We start from the raw sequence: 14,025 nt of genomic DNA on the forward strand, positions 1-14,025 counted from the left end.
GGGCCATCCTGTCCTGGGCAGAGCTGTTCCCAAACCAGACTGTAATGTTGCCGGACAGGATGCTCTCTACAGCCCCAGAGTAGAAGCAATGAAGGATCCTCAGCGACACTCTGAATTTCCTCAGTTGTCTAAGGTGGTAAATCCACTGGGGATTTACAGCAATCACAGACAAATGCCAGCAGATGGAGAGATGGGTGGAACACTACTCCGACCTCTACTCGAGAGAGAACATTGTGTCCTCCTCAGCCCTTGATGCCATCGAGTGCCTGCCAACCATGGATGAGTTAGATGGAGAGCCGACGGTTGAAGAGCTCAGCAAGGCCATTGACAGCCTGGCCTCGGGCAAGGCCCCAGGCAGCGACGGGATTCCCCCTGACCTGATCAAGCACTGCAAGACCACCTTACTGCTTCCTCTGCATGAAGTCCTCTGCCAGTGCTGGCCAGAAGGAGCTGTACAGCAGGACATGAGGGATGCCACGATCATTACTCTCTACAAGAACAAGGGCGAGAGAAGTGACTGCAACAACTACAGAGGCATCTCCCTCCTCAACATCGTCGGCAAGGTCTTTGCTCGGGTCATCTTGATCCGCCTGCAGAAGCTGGCAGAACGTGTCTACCCAGAGACACAATGTGGTTTCCCAGCTGGAAGGTCAACAGTAGACATGGTCTTCTCCCTTCGCCAGCTCCAGGAGAAGTGCAGAGAACAGTGGGTGCCCCTGTATATTGCTTTCATTTACCTCACCAAGGCGTTTGACTTCGTCAACAGCGATGGCCTATTCAAGGCTCTCCCAAAGATCGGCTGCCCACCAAAACTGCAGAGCAATGATAGAATCCTTCCACATCAACACGAAGGGGACAGTGCAGTTCAATGGCAGTTTCTTGGAGCCCTTCGACATCCGCAGTGGCGTCAAACAAGGCTGTGTCCTCGCTCCCACACTCTTTGGGATTTTCTTCGCTCTGCTCCTGAAACATGCCTTCAGCACCGCAACTGAGGGGATCTACCTGCGTACTAGATCAGACGGCAAGCTCTTCAACCTCACCTGCCTCCGAGCCAAGACAAATGTACGTGAAGCTCTCATCAGAGACATGTTGTTCGCCGATGACGCAGCAGTTGTGTCCCACACCCAGCAGGAACTACAGTCACTGATAGACCGCTTCTATCGGGCTTGCAAGGACTTTGGGCTGACCATCAGCCTGAAGAAGACGAACGTCCTGGGACAGGATACAGAGGCACCGCCTGTCATCACCATCGACGACTACGAACTCGATGCCGTCCATCAGTTCACGTACCTCGGCTCCACCATCACCGACAACCTCTCCTTGGACACAGAGATTGACAGAGGATCGGGAAGGCAGCTACAACTCTCGCTCGCCTCACAACTCGAGTGTGGACCAATCCAAAGCTGACAGTGAAGATAAAGATAGCAGTCTACAACGCCTGTGTCAACAGCACGCTGCTGTACGGCAGTGAGACATGGACTACATACGCCAGACTGGAGAGAAGACTCAACACCTTCCACCTTAGAAGCATCCGCTGTATCCTGGGTATATCCTGGCAAGACAGAGTGTCCAACGCCGAGATTCTGTCTCGCGCTGGCCTTCCCAGTATGTACACTCTACTCACTCAGGCAGCGCAGGCTGCAGTGGCTGGGCCATGTCCACCGCATGGAGGATGGCTGTATTCCAAAAGACATCCTCTATGGAGAGCGGACATCTGGGAGGAGAACCATCGGCCGCCCCCAGCTACATTACAAGGATGTCTGCAAGAGAGATTTGAAGGCGCTCGACATCGATGTGGAGTCCTGGGAGAGCCTTGCAGCTGACCGCACAAGGTGGAGAGGTACCCTGAACCAACATCTCAAAACTGGGGAAGAGACACTGATGGACGCAGTGGCAGACAAGCGGCCATGCAGAAAGGAGCGCAGCAATATTGTTATTGTAGCCGTCTCAACTACTTCCTCTGGCTGCTCGTTCTATGTACCCACCATCTGCTATGTGAAAAAATTGGCCCTCGGGTTTACTGTTGCATCTTTCCCTTCTCATTTTAAACCTAAACCGGGTAATACAGCAACACAGCAGTAGAGCTGCTACCTTAGAGTGCCAAAGTCCCAGGTTTAATCCTGACTATGGCTGCTGTCTGTGGTGAGTTTACATGTTCTTCCTGTGACCATGTGTGTTCTGGTTTCCTCTCACATTCCAAAGATGTGTGGGTTTGTAGGTTAATTGGCCTCTGTAAATTGCCTCTCGTGTATAGGGTAGGACTATTGTAGGGTGATCATTGGTTGGCACGGACTCGGTGGGCCAAAGGGCCTATTTCCATGCTGTATCTCTGAAACTAAAACCTATGCCTTCTGTTTCTTCATTCCCCTACAGAGGGACACAATTGTTTCTGAGGAAGGCAACAAATGCCCGACAGCAGAACTGCTGCACAACTCCAGATGCATTGGAGTGAAAGGATTTTTGCAGTTGGCTGAGAGTTGAGTTAGATCTTTTCCTCGGGCAGATGTAGCTGTCAGATAGCTCACATTGTTTGTGTGGGAAGGAACTGCAGATGCTGGTTTACACCGAAGTTAGACACACAAGCTGGAGTAGCTCAGGGGGTCAGGCAGCATCTCTGGAGAAAAGGAATAGGTGCCATTTTTGGGTCGAGACCCTTCTTCAGGCTGAGCGTCAGGGGAGAGAAAAACTAGAGGTTTGAAAAGGTTTGTAAAGGCTCACATTGTTTGAACTGTATTAGTTCCAGTGCTCAATTTCAGATTGATTGGTGAATAACATCTTACCCAGGAGAGGGGGTGTGACAAAAGAAACATATTTTCTCAAACGAAATAGATGTTAAATCCATTCTTTGTTTCAAGAATTTGTTGCAGATATTGTGTTCATATGTGTCTCTTGTACTGCGTTAGAAGACCAATCAAAATATGTGGGTCTTTCTCATATAATTAGAAAATTAAAAGGGAAATAGTCAAAAGCTCAGGATATAAAATAAAATTGGACAATAAAAAAAAATAGACAATAGACAATAGGTGCAGGATTAGGCCACTCGGCCCTTCGAGCCAGCACCACCATTCAATGTTATCATGGCTGATCATTCTCAATCAGTATCCCGTTCCTGCCTTCTCCCCATACCTCCTGACTCCGCTATCCTGAAGAGCTCTATCTAGCTCTCTCTTGAATGCATTCAGAGACTTGGCCTCCACTGCCTTCTGAGGCAGAGAATTCCACAGATTCACAACTCTCTGACTGAAAAAGTTTTGAGTATCTTTTCCGTCTTCTCATTATTGAAAAACAAAGCTCAAGAAATTCCAGTTAGAGTACGAGGAATTACGTAGACAAGCAGGAACATGTCCCGTTCGTGCAGCTGTGACTTACTCTCAACATGAACTTCTCTCATCGCACTTTATCTACCACTATCAGCATATTTTTTTAATTCCTTTCTTCCTCGTGTGTCTTTTACTTCCTCCAAAATGCATCTCTGCTATTTGCCCCCATCACTCCATGCTCTCCCAGGTTCCACATTCCAGTGCGTAGGAACTTACTTAATTCCTCTTTTGCACTTGATGTTCTGTTTTTATTGTCCATTCCACTTGCTGGTCGGGTTGTCCATTCTTCTTGTCACTTCCGACTGGGAGTCGTGCTTTTATATTCTTTACGCAGCTGCAGTGCACACACTGCAGGGAGTAACTTTAGGGATTCTAGCCGTGGACTTCTTTAAGTGAAAGCTTGCTGAAACACAACATGGTCCTCCTTCAGTCTCTCACTGCCCACTGTGCGAGTGTGTTCATTTGATCCATGTCACTTTCTCAGACCTGGTGAACATCTCAAAGACGGAGGATGATGGTAAAAATGCCATTCTGAGGAAGGGTCCTGACCCGAAACGTCACCTATCCTTGTTCTGCAGAGATGTTGCCTGACCTGCTGAGTTGCTGCAGCACTCTGTGTCCTTTTGTGTATTAACCAACATCTGCAGTTAAACATCTGCCGTTTAAATCCAACTGTTTCACAGAATAGGGAGAGACAAAGAGCCTCAGAAGGGTCCCAACTCAAAATGGCGCCCATCAATGTTCTCCAGAGATGCTTAAGAAGGAACTGCAGGTGCTGGTTTAAACGGAAGATAGACACAAAAAGCTGGAGTAACTCAGCAGGACAGGCAGCATCTCTGGAGAGGTGACATTTTGGGTTGAGACCCTTCAGTCTGAAGAAGGGTCTCGACCCGAAACATCACTCATTCCTTCTCTCCAGAGATGCTGCCTGGCCCGCTTGGTGTTCTCTCCTTTATGGGTCAAAGTCATATATTGTTTATTAGGTGAGTTTACTGCAGCTTCTGGGAGGTACCATTAGGTGAGTGGACCATTTCCATAGAAACATTGAACATGGAACAGTACAGTACAGGAACAGGCCCTACGGCCCACAGTCCCAAACAAAATGGCAAGAGAAACTAATCTCTTCTGCCTCCACATGATCCATGTCCCTCCATTCCCTGCATATCCACGTGGCTATTTAAACACCTCCTATGCCATTATCGTATCTGCCTCCACCTCCACCCCAGCCTGGCAGCTTGTTCCAGGCACCCACCGCCCTCAGTTTAACAAACCAATGAACGAAAAAATGAATTAACGAATAAAATATATATATGAATAATTGCGGCATGGTGGCGCAGCGGTAGAGTTGCTGCCTTACAGCGAATGCGGCGCCGGAGACTCAGGTTCAATCCTGACTACGGGCGCCGTCTGTACGGAGTTTGTACTTTCTCCCCGTGACCGGCGTGGGTTTTCTCCGAGATCTTCGGTTTCCTCCCACACTCCAAAGACGTACAGGTTTGTAGGTTAATTGACTGGGTAAATGTAAAAATTGTCCCTAGTGTGTGTAGGATAGTGTTAATGTGCGGGGATCGCTGGGTGGCGCGGGCTCGGTGGGCCGAAGGGCCTGTTTCCGCGCTGTATCTCTAATTCTAAAAATAATTAATTAAATAGAACAATACAAACCCAAACCTGCCTCCCACATCTCCTTTAAAAGTTTCCCATCTCATCTTAAAGTTATGACCTCTAGTCTTTGATATTATCACCATGGGGAAAATGTCCTGACTGTCCAGTTAATGCTTTCAGTCCATTAACTGGTTCTTAATTGGGGCAGAGGTTGGATGAGATGGAAGTGTGGGAGCTCGTGGATAATATTCTGTAGTATCGTTGCGATTGGTTTCAGTAACTAATGGCGTAAAAGGGGAGTACTGCAGAGTATATTTCCTCCATTATCGTGGGGTTTTTTTGTTGCTGGTTTGTTTGACTCTCCCTAAAGATCACGAAGGCAGGTGTTCAGTGGTATATTTTACAGTTTTAAATGCATAAAAGTTGTTATTTCTACCGTGGAAAGCAAAAGCAATCATTTCCAGCTTGAACGACACTGCTTCAGGTCCATGTAGAGCGGTATTTTGTTTTGGCCCGTGCTCTAATGAGAGGAAGTGGGGTCCCCACCTGAAACGTCGCCTATCCATGTTGTCCAGAGATGCTGCCTGATGTCACGCCACTGAGTTACTCCAGCACTTTGCGACTTTTTTTGTTTGTAAACCAGCATCTGCAGTTCCTTGTGTCTTAGCCCATGGTTAAAATGGTCTTGGCATGTCAAGTAACAAGAGATTATCTTGTCCCTGTGGGTACCGAAGAATTTCTAAGCATAAATGTCTGGAGGGCTGAGATAGTGATAAGGAATTGTTCAGAGGCGACCTGGAATAGTTGATATAAAAAAATAACTGCAGATGCTGGTACAAATCGAAGGTATTTATTCACAAAATGCTGGAGTAACTCAGCAGGTCAGGCAGCATCTCAGGAGAGAAGGAATGGGCGACCATTCGTCACCTATTCCTTCTCTCCCGAGATGCTGCCTGACCTGCTGAGTTACTCCAGCATTTTGTGAATAAATACCTTCGATCTGGAATAGTTGATGTCGGCTGGTTTTATGGCATGTGTGAAAATTGTGACTTTGCTCAGCTAATCAAAATATTTTTTACATGGAGGAATTTGAGAGAAAGGTGCGTATGTATGTGATCTGATGTAAATGTTCACGGGCTGAAAACGAGATCAGAATCAGTAACTTTACACATTTTTTGATTGTTGTGTTGCGTTCCCCCGAAGGTTTATCGCGCTGAACTCCGTATCATTTCCTGAATCTACCAGCTGCTATGAATGATCAAAGTCCGGCCAGTAGAGGTGGGATGTCCTCTCTGTGCAGCGCTCCTTATCAGAGCAAGTATCGCGATAACAAGAGAATTTGCTCTGGCACCAGCTACAGTCATAACACCAACAAAAAATGAAAAAGACACGCACATCCGTACGCAATGAATGATCACATCTATAGTTTGATATGTTATCAATGTAGTAAATTAAAGGCAATTAAAATATAGATTGTTTTCTCTGTGGTGTTGGAGGCTGAGGGGAGACCTGATAGAAGTATATACGATTACGAGACGTGTAAGCAAGGTAGACAGTCAGAACCTTTTCTCCAGGGTGGAAATGTCAAAGACATTTTGACATTTTGTCTAAATGTCCAAGACACTATGGTGGCGCAGCGGTAGAGTTGCTGACTTACAGCGCTTGCAGCACCAGAGACCCGGGTTCGATCCCAACTACAGGTGCTATAAGAAAATAACTGCAGATGCTGGTACAAATCGAAGTTATTTATTCACAAAATGCTGGAGTAACTCAGCAGGTCAGGCAGCATCTCGGGAGAGAAGGAATGGGTGACATTTCGGGTCGAGACCCTTCGACCCGAAACGTCACCCATTCCTTCTCTCCCGAGATGCTGCCTGACCTGCTGAGTTACTCCAGCATTTTGTGAATAAATACCAACTACAGGTGCTGTCTGCATGGAGTTTGTACGTTCTCCCCGTGACCGCATGGGTTTCCTCCGAGATCTTCGGTTTCCTCCCACACTCCAAAGACGTACAGGTATGTAGGTTAATTGGCTTTGTGTGTAAAATTCTCCCTAGCGTGTGTAGGATAGTGTTAATGTGCGTGGATCGCTGGTTGGCACAGACTCGTCGGGCCAAAGGGCCTGTTTCCACACTGTATCTCTAAACTAAACTCAACTCGAGGTCATAGCTTTGAGGTTGTGCATCGAATTCTTATCATTCCTGTCAAAGCAGCTTAGCATGCCTATTCCGCAACTTCCTGCAGGGACAAAACCTCCCACTACTCTCTCAAGGATACTTAAATTAGTGCTGACTCCCTCTCGACAAATGAAGAAGTAAAAATAAACTGTGTGGAAGAAGAGCTGAGAGGTACACCAGACCATGTCGTGGTAACAATGGTTGGACCACTGGCCCTTATTCGGGTTTCTAAATGTACCAGTGGAAAGGCAGAAATGTTCAAAGGACAGCCAATTTAATTGTAACCTTTTAATTGGTGAGGAAATTCAAACATGTCACCAGTTATATTTAAGTGGTTTAAGAAGAGGAGAGGATGATGATTTATAATTGACCTGTTGCTTGTTGTGAGGTGATATGTTCTGAGACCATCTCTGTACATCGCTCACCAGACCTATGCTACATTATTCACATTGATACAAAGCCAAAACCACTTTCCTTTTACAGTGAACAGTAGAGTTTCTACCTTACTTTGTCAGAGACCCAGGTTCGATCCTGACTAAGGTTGCTATCTATATGGAATTTGTACGTTTTCCCCGTGACTGTGTGGGCTTTTCCCGGGTGCTTGAGTTTCCTCCCACATTCCAAAGACGCGCGGGTTTGTAGGCTAATTGGTTTCAGTAAAGATTGCCAATTTTCCCTTGTGTATAGGATAGTGCTAGTGTGCGGGGATCGCTGGTCGGCTGTTTCCACGCTGTATCTCTAAACTAAACTAAATAAGGTGGTGTGACTGGGTTATTAGTTCAGGCAAATCACTAAATAAACTATTTGAAACTTAATTGTTTCAATGTGTTGCACATTTCAGCACAGATGTAAAGCTGTGATTTTTCACGATCGTAAATTTCGATTGCACGTTTAGTATTTCCCAAACTATTTAAGGGACTATTTTGGATTTCAAAGCTCCAACCATAAATGTCCTGCCACTTCTTGTTTAAATATAAGCTGATCGACTAAGGATCAGCAACAGACATGCTTTAACTTTGCTGAATATTGTCTCTGGCCAGCTTCCCAGCCCATTTAGATACAGAAATGCAGAGCAATTATCACAACACTGAAAATGTCAAACTTGCATTAAAATGTATTGAGATTATGACTTGAATTATTTGACACTGTATTCCTAACTGTCTGGATTGTGAACAGGTAACTGTCCAAACTCGAACACCAAAGAATTCCTTGTTAATATTCACAGCTTTGAGAAAATATCTTCAATTACATAGCAACATAGAAAATAGGTGCAGGATTAGGCCATTCAATATGATCATGGCTTATCATCCCAAATCAGCAACCCGTTCCTGCTTTCTCCCCATATCAATAGACAATAGCTGCAGGAGTAGGCCATTCGGCCCTTCGAGCCAGCATCACCATTCAATGTGATCATGGCTGATCATTCTCAATCAGTACCCTGTTCCTGCCTTCTCCCCATACCCCCTGACTCCGCTATCCTTAAGAGCTCTATCAAGCTCTCTCTTGAAAGCATTCAGAGAATTAGCCTCCATTGCCTTCTGAGGCAGAGAATTCCACAGATTTACAACTCTCTGACTGAAAAAGCTTTTCCTCATCTCCGTTCTAAATGGCCTACCCCTTACTCTTAAACTGTGGCATCTGGTTCTGGACTCCCCCAACATGGGGAACATGTTTCCAGCCTCTAACGTGTCCAACCCCTTAATAATCTTATATCCCTTAATTCCATTAGCCCGAAGAGCTATATCTAACTCCCTCTTGAATACATCCAGTGAATTGGCCTCCACTGCCTTCACTGGCAGAGAATCACGAGGGGAAGTCTGAATTTTGTTAGAATAACATTGGAAATGCAGTGTGGAACAGGCACTTGAATTTGGGAGCAAAATAAAGGAACTGCAGATGCTGGTTTACAAAAAAAGACGCAGGGTGCCGGAGTAACCCAGCGGATCAGGCAGCATCCCTGGAAAACATGGATAGGCGACATTTCGTGTTGGGATCCTTCTTCAGTCACGCTGGAACAATGTCTGAGACCCTCAACAATGGCCCAGCAAGGTCAGACTAAAGACAAAATAGGGGTGGAGATGGATCACAGACATGATAGTGGCATTGAAGAGACATTTAGATGGGCACATGGATGTGCAACAGAATGGAGGGATGGGTGGATTGTGTGCAGGCAGTGGAGATTAGTGGGGCCCTTCTTCAGGCTGATGGTCTCTTGAATTAACTGGTCAACATTGATGCTTTGGATAAAGTCTGCTTCAGCTAACCTCCGTGTCATAACCAGCTTCTCCTGTCCTTCAGTTTCTTCTAAAATGCATCTGTTTCTCCGGGGAAATGTACTATCTGGTGCGTTTTCACACCATGGTGAGCAGAAAGGACCAAGGGCCAAGGTTTAATCCTTGCACTAAGCTCTGCTGCTTTACCTGACCCTTGCCTTCATGGTTACTGCAGTGAGTGGCCTTGTTTATGGTTCGCTGAGTTATTGTTATTCTTAAAGAAAAATGCATGCAGCTGAGGTTAAAATGAAGCTGGATTGTGAGCTCCTTATGGTCCTATAAGCTGTTGGCATTCGCAATGATGACAGCTAGCTGAATTATCGGAAATCAAATGGGAATCACTAACTTCAGGGATAAGAAGGGAAACAGCCATTTCAACACACAAGCCTTCCTGGTTCAATCGTGATTTAGACTTTTGGACTTTATAGACACAGCATGGAAAGAAACAATGAAATACAGGTGCAATGAAATTCCTCGTATGTTGCAGAACATACATGACTAATAAAGTATGTTTGTGAATTGTGAAATAGGCCCTTCAGTCCACCGAGCCCACACCGACCAGCAGTTTCCTCCACGCTAACACTATCCTCTGCAATAGGGAAAATGTACAATTTTACCAAAACTAATCAATCTACAAGCCTGTACGTCTTTGGAGTGTGGGAGGAAACCAGAAAAAAAACCCACGCGGTCACAGGAAGAATGTACAAATCCCTAGAAACAGCACCTGTAGTCAGGATTGAACCCGGGTCTCTGGCTATGTAAGGCAGCAACTCTACCACTGTGGCACTCCGTAATAATTCCACCATGAGAGATGTTGCTGGATAATGTGCATTATGACTTACTACCGTTTGCAGCTTACATTCACTGTCCAGGAACGCAGACTGCTTATTTAGAAGGTGAAATGATTAGGAAGTTGGAGACCAGGAGCGAGTATAACTGGCGTGCCCTCACAATGGCAGCGTGTGGCTGGCAGCATCCCTTGGACCCTACACACTGTCCCGGCTATAAACCAGCTCTAAATTATATAAATGATATGCCTATATGGGGTTTGGTGGCACTCTGGATAGTAGCAGAATAGTAGCAGAACAATTCCATCGTGTGTGCTGCGTGACAGAATTGTTGAAATATCTAATTCCCAAGCAACATGCATCTTTCTCACTTCTATTGTGTTCTGTTTTTGTTCTAGTTGTCTGTATAATGCTAGTTTTAATGTTACTGCCACAAAATTGCTTCGCGTAACGAGACCTGTATAATGGATGAGGCTCACATTTGAAGCAGGCCTTAGCCAGAGGATTGGGCCTTTGGTAGATTATGGGTAGAAGAATCACGAGGACATGGGTTTAAGGTGAGAGGGGAAACATTTAATAGGAACCTGAGGGGCAAGGTTTTCACTAAGTGGGTGGCGGGCATATGGAATGAGCTGCCTGAGAAAATAGTTGAGGCAGGCACTGTAACAGAGGGATATGGGTAAAACGCAGGCAAATGGCACTTGCTTAGATGGAGCATCTTGGTCGGCATGGATGAGTTGGGCCTCTTTCCATGCTGTGTGACTTTATGTCTTAGGCAATAGACAATAGGTGCAGGAGGAGGCCATTCGGCCCTTCGAGCTAGCACAGCCATTCAATGTGATCATGGCTGATCATTCTCAATCAGTACCCCGTTCCCGCCTTCTCCCCATACCCCCTGACTCCGCTATCCTTAAGAGATCTATCCAGCTCTCTCTTGAATGCATTCAGGGAATTGGCCTCCACTGCCTTCTGAGGCAGAGAATTCCACAGATTCACAACTCTCTGACTGAAAAGGTTTTTCCTCATCTCAGTTCTAAATGGCCTACCCCTTATTCTTAAACCGTGGCCCCTTGTTCTGGACTCCCCCAACATTGGGAACATGTTTCCTGCCTCTAACGTGTCCAACCCCTTAATAATCTTATACGTTTCGATAAGATCTCCTCTCATCCTTCTAAATTCCAGTGTATACAAGCCTAATGACTCAATTACTCTAATACTCTAATAGGTGATCTGATTGAGATTTTAAAGATGATTAAAGGATTTAACGGGCTAGTAAGGTCAGATTAATTCCTTTATTGAATCTCGCCCAGGTACTGAGACAGATCCTTAAACGTTGAGCTGGCCTATACAGAGTGAGGTCATTATGACACTTGCATGTGACAAGTTACAAAATGTCTCTCCCCAACATCTGAAAATATTCAGAACTGGGATTGATAAATCTGGTCTGAAGGGTTACAGAATCAAGTCAGAAGACTGAAATAAAGACACATCAGCCATATCTAATTGAGCAGCATGATAGTTGGTCAGTTATCAGTTTAGTTTATTGTCACGTGTACAGTGAAAAACTTTTGTTGCGTGCTAACCAGTCAGTGGAAAGGTAACACATGATTACAATCGAGCCATTTACATAGTGCATAGATACATGATAAGGGAATAATGTTTAGTGCAAGGTAAAGCCAGTAGTCTGGTCTATAGATAGTCCGAGAGTCACCAATGTGGTAGATAGTAGATAATACACCCAAGCAATACCAGAGCTGATCTAGATTACTGTTGTAGCATTTTACTTTGGCAAAATGTATTAATTACAAGCCTTTCCTCATCTTCTTTCCTGTGTTGCCAAAATCTTAGCCTTATTTCATTGAAAAATACAGCATGGAAACAGGCCCTTTGGCCCATCGAATCCATGCCTTACACACCAGTTCTATTCTATCCCATTTTCTCAAGAGTCAAGAGTGTTTTATCGTCATATGTCCCAGATAGAACAATGAAATTCTTACTTGCAGCAGCACAGCAGATATTATGTAAACATAGTACACTGTAAACAATCTAATAAACGAGAGAGAAAAAGTTCAGTGTGTATATAAACACATACTTACAAATACACATATATATGATCTACATATATGTGTTTGTGTGTATGTATATATATATATATATATATATATATAGTCTATGTAGTTCAGAGCTTACTTGAGGTTGTAGTGTTAACAGCCTAACGGCTGTAGGAAGATGCTGTTCCTGAACCTGAACGTTAGTTTTCAGGCTCAACCACTCCCTAGGCACTAGGGATAATTTAGAGGTCAATTAGCCTACAAACCTGTACATCTTTGGGAAACCGGAGCACCTAGGGGAAACCCACGTGGGTCACAGGGAGACGTGCAAACTCCACACAGACAACACCCGAGGCCGGGATCAAACGCAGGTCTCTAGCACTGTGAGGCAGCAGCTCTACCAGCTGCACCACTGTGCCGCCCAAATTATTGGTACATTCACCAGGTGACCACCTCACTGGCATTGCCCACATTTATTGTCCGTCCTTAATTGTGCCGGAACAGAGGAGCCAGTTGAAAATCAGCTTTGGCGGTGGGACTGAAGTCACAAATGGGTTGGATTGGAAATGGCGTGAGGCTTCCTTCTCTGAAGCACATTAGATGTCTCTGCTTTCTCCCACAAACAAGCTTGGGATGCCTGGATAGATTAATTAGCTGCTGTAAATTAGCCCTCAAAGCGGGTCAGTGGTAAAAGAATGAAAAGGGAGTTATGGGAGTGTGAGAGCCAATAATTTAGGATTAGAGAGGGATAAAGAGAGGGGTGAAGTGGGAATGGTGGGATTAATGTGCAGGAAGGAACTGAAGATGCTGGTTTAAACCAAAGGTAGATACAAAATGCTGGAGTAACTCAGCGGGACAGGCAGCATCTCTGGGGAAAAGGAATGGGTGGCGTTTCGGGTCGGGGCCTTTTTTCAGTCTGATTCAGTCTGAAGAAGGGTCTCGACCCAAAACGCCACCCATTCATTAATCTCACGTTCAATATCTATCACAACTGCTGCCGAGGCAGGAATGTGCGGTTTCACACGGGAATATTAACATTTCACCTTCCTCCGAGACCTTGCAATAATTGCAAATATTAATAGACAATAGACAATAGGTGCAGGAGGAGGCCATTTGGCCCTTCGATCCAGCACCGCCATTCAATGTGATCATGGCTGATTATTCTCAATCAGTACCCCATTCCTGCCTTCTACCCATACCCCCTGACTCCGCTATCCTTAAGAGCTCTATCAAGCTCTATCTTGAATGCATTCAGAGAATTGGCCTCCACTGCCTTCTGAGGCAGAGAATTAAGCAATGGTTCTGTATCTTAAAGCTACTTTGAAGTTTAACCAATGTTATTAGTGTAATCTTAGTTTATTGTATTGCATTTATATATTTATATTTGTAAAGTTTATAATAATACAATATAACATTATTGCTACGGTTATTATTTACTTTAGTTTAGAGATACAGCGCGGAAATGGGCCTTTTGGCCCGTTGAGACCACGCCGACCAGCGATCACCCAGTACACTAGCACTACCCGACACACACACGGGACAATTTACAATCTTTACCAAAGCCAATTACAAACCTGTACGTCTTTGGAGTGTGGGAGTATACCGGATCACCCGGAGAAAATCCACGCGGTCACGGGGAGAACGTACAAACCCCGTACAAACAGCTCCCGTAGTCAGGATCGAACCCGGGTCTCTGGCGCTGTGAGGCAGCAACTCTACCGCTGCGCCACCGTGCCACCCCTATTATTATGACTATTATTTATATTATTGTTATTGTATCATATTTTGGTTAGTCAGTCGCACCTTACATTAAT

General features: G+C 45.2%; 1 protein-coding gene across 1 annotated transcript in view; it reads left to right on the top strand.

Annotated features, from left to right (window-relative positions):
- Nucleotides 1–14,025, top strand: part of LOC144607639 (BMP and activin membrane-bound inhibitor homolog) — a 53,595-nt gene that overhangs the window by 23,354 nt on the left and 16,216 nt on the right. The window lies entirely within an intron of this gene.

This window comes from Rhinoraja longicauda, chromosome 29 (assembly GCF_053455715.1).
Source record: "Rhinoraja longicauda isolate Sanriku21f chromosome 29, sRhiLon1.1, whole genome shotgun sequence".
Lineage (NCBI taxonomy): Eukaryota > Metazoa > Chordata > Chondrichthyes > Rajiformes > Arhynchobatidae > Rhinoraja > Rhinoraja longicauda.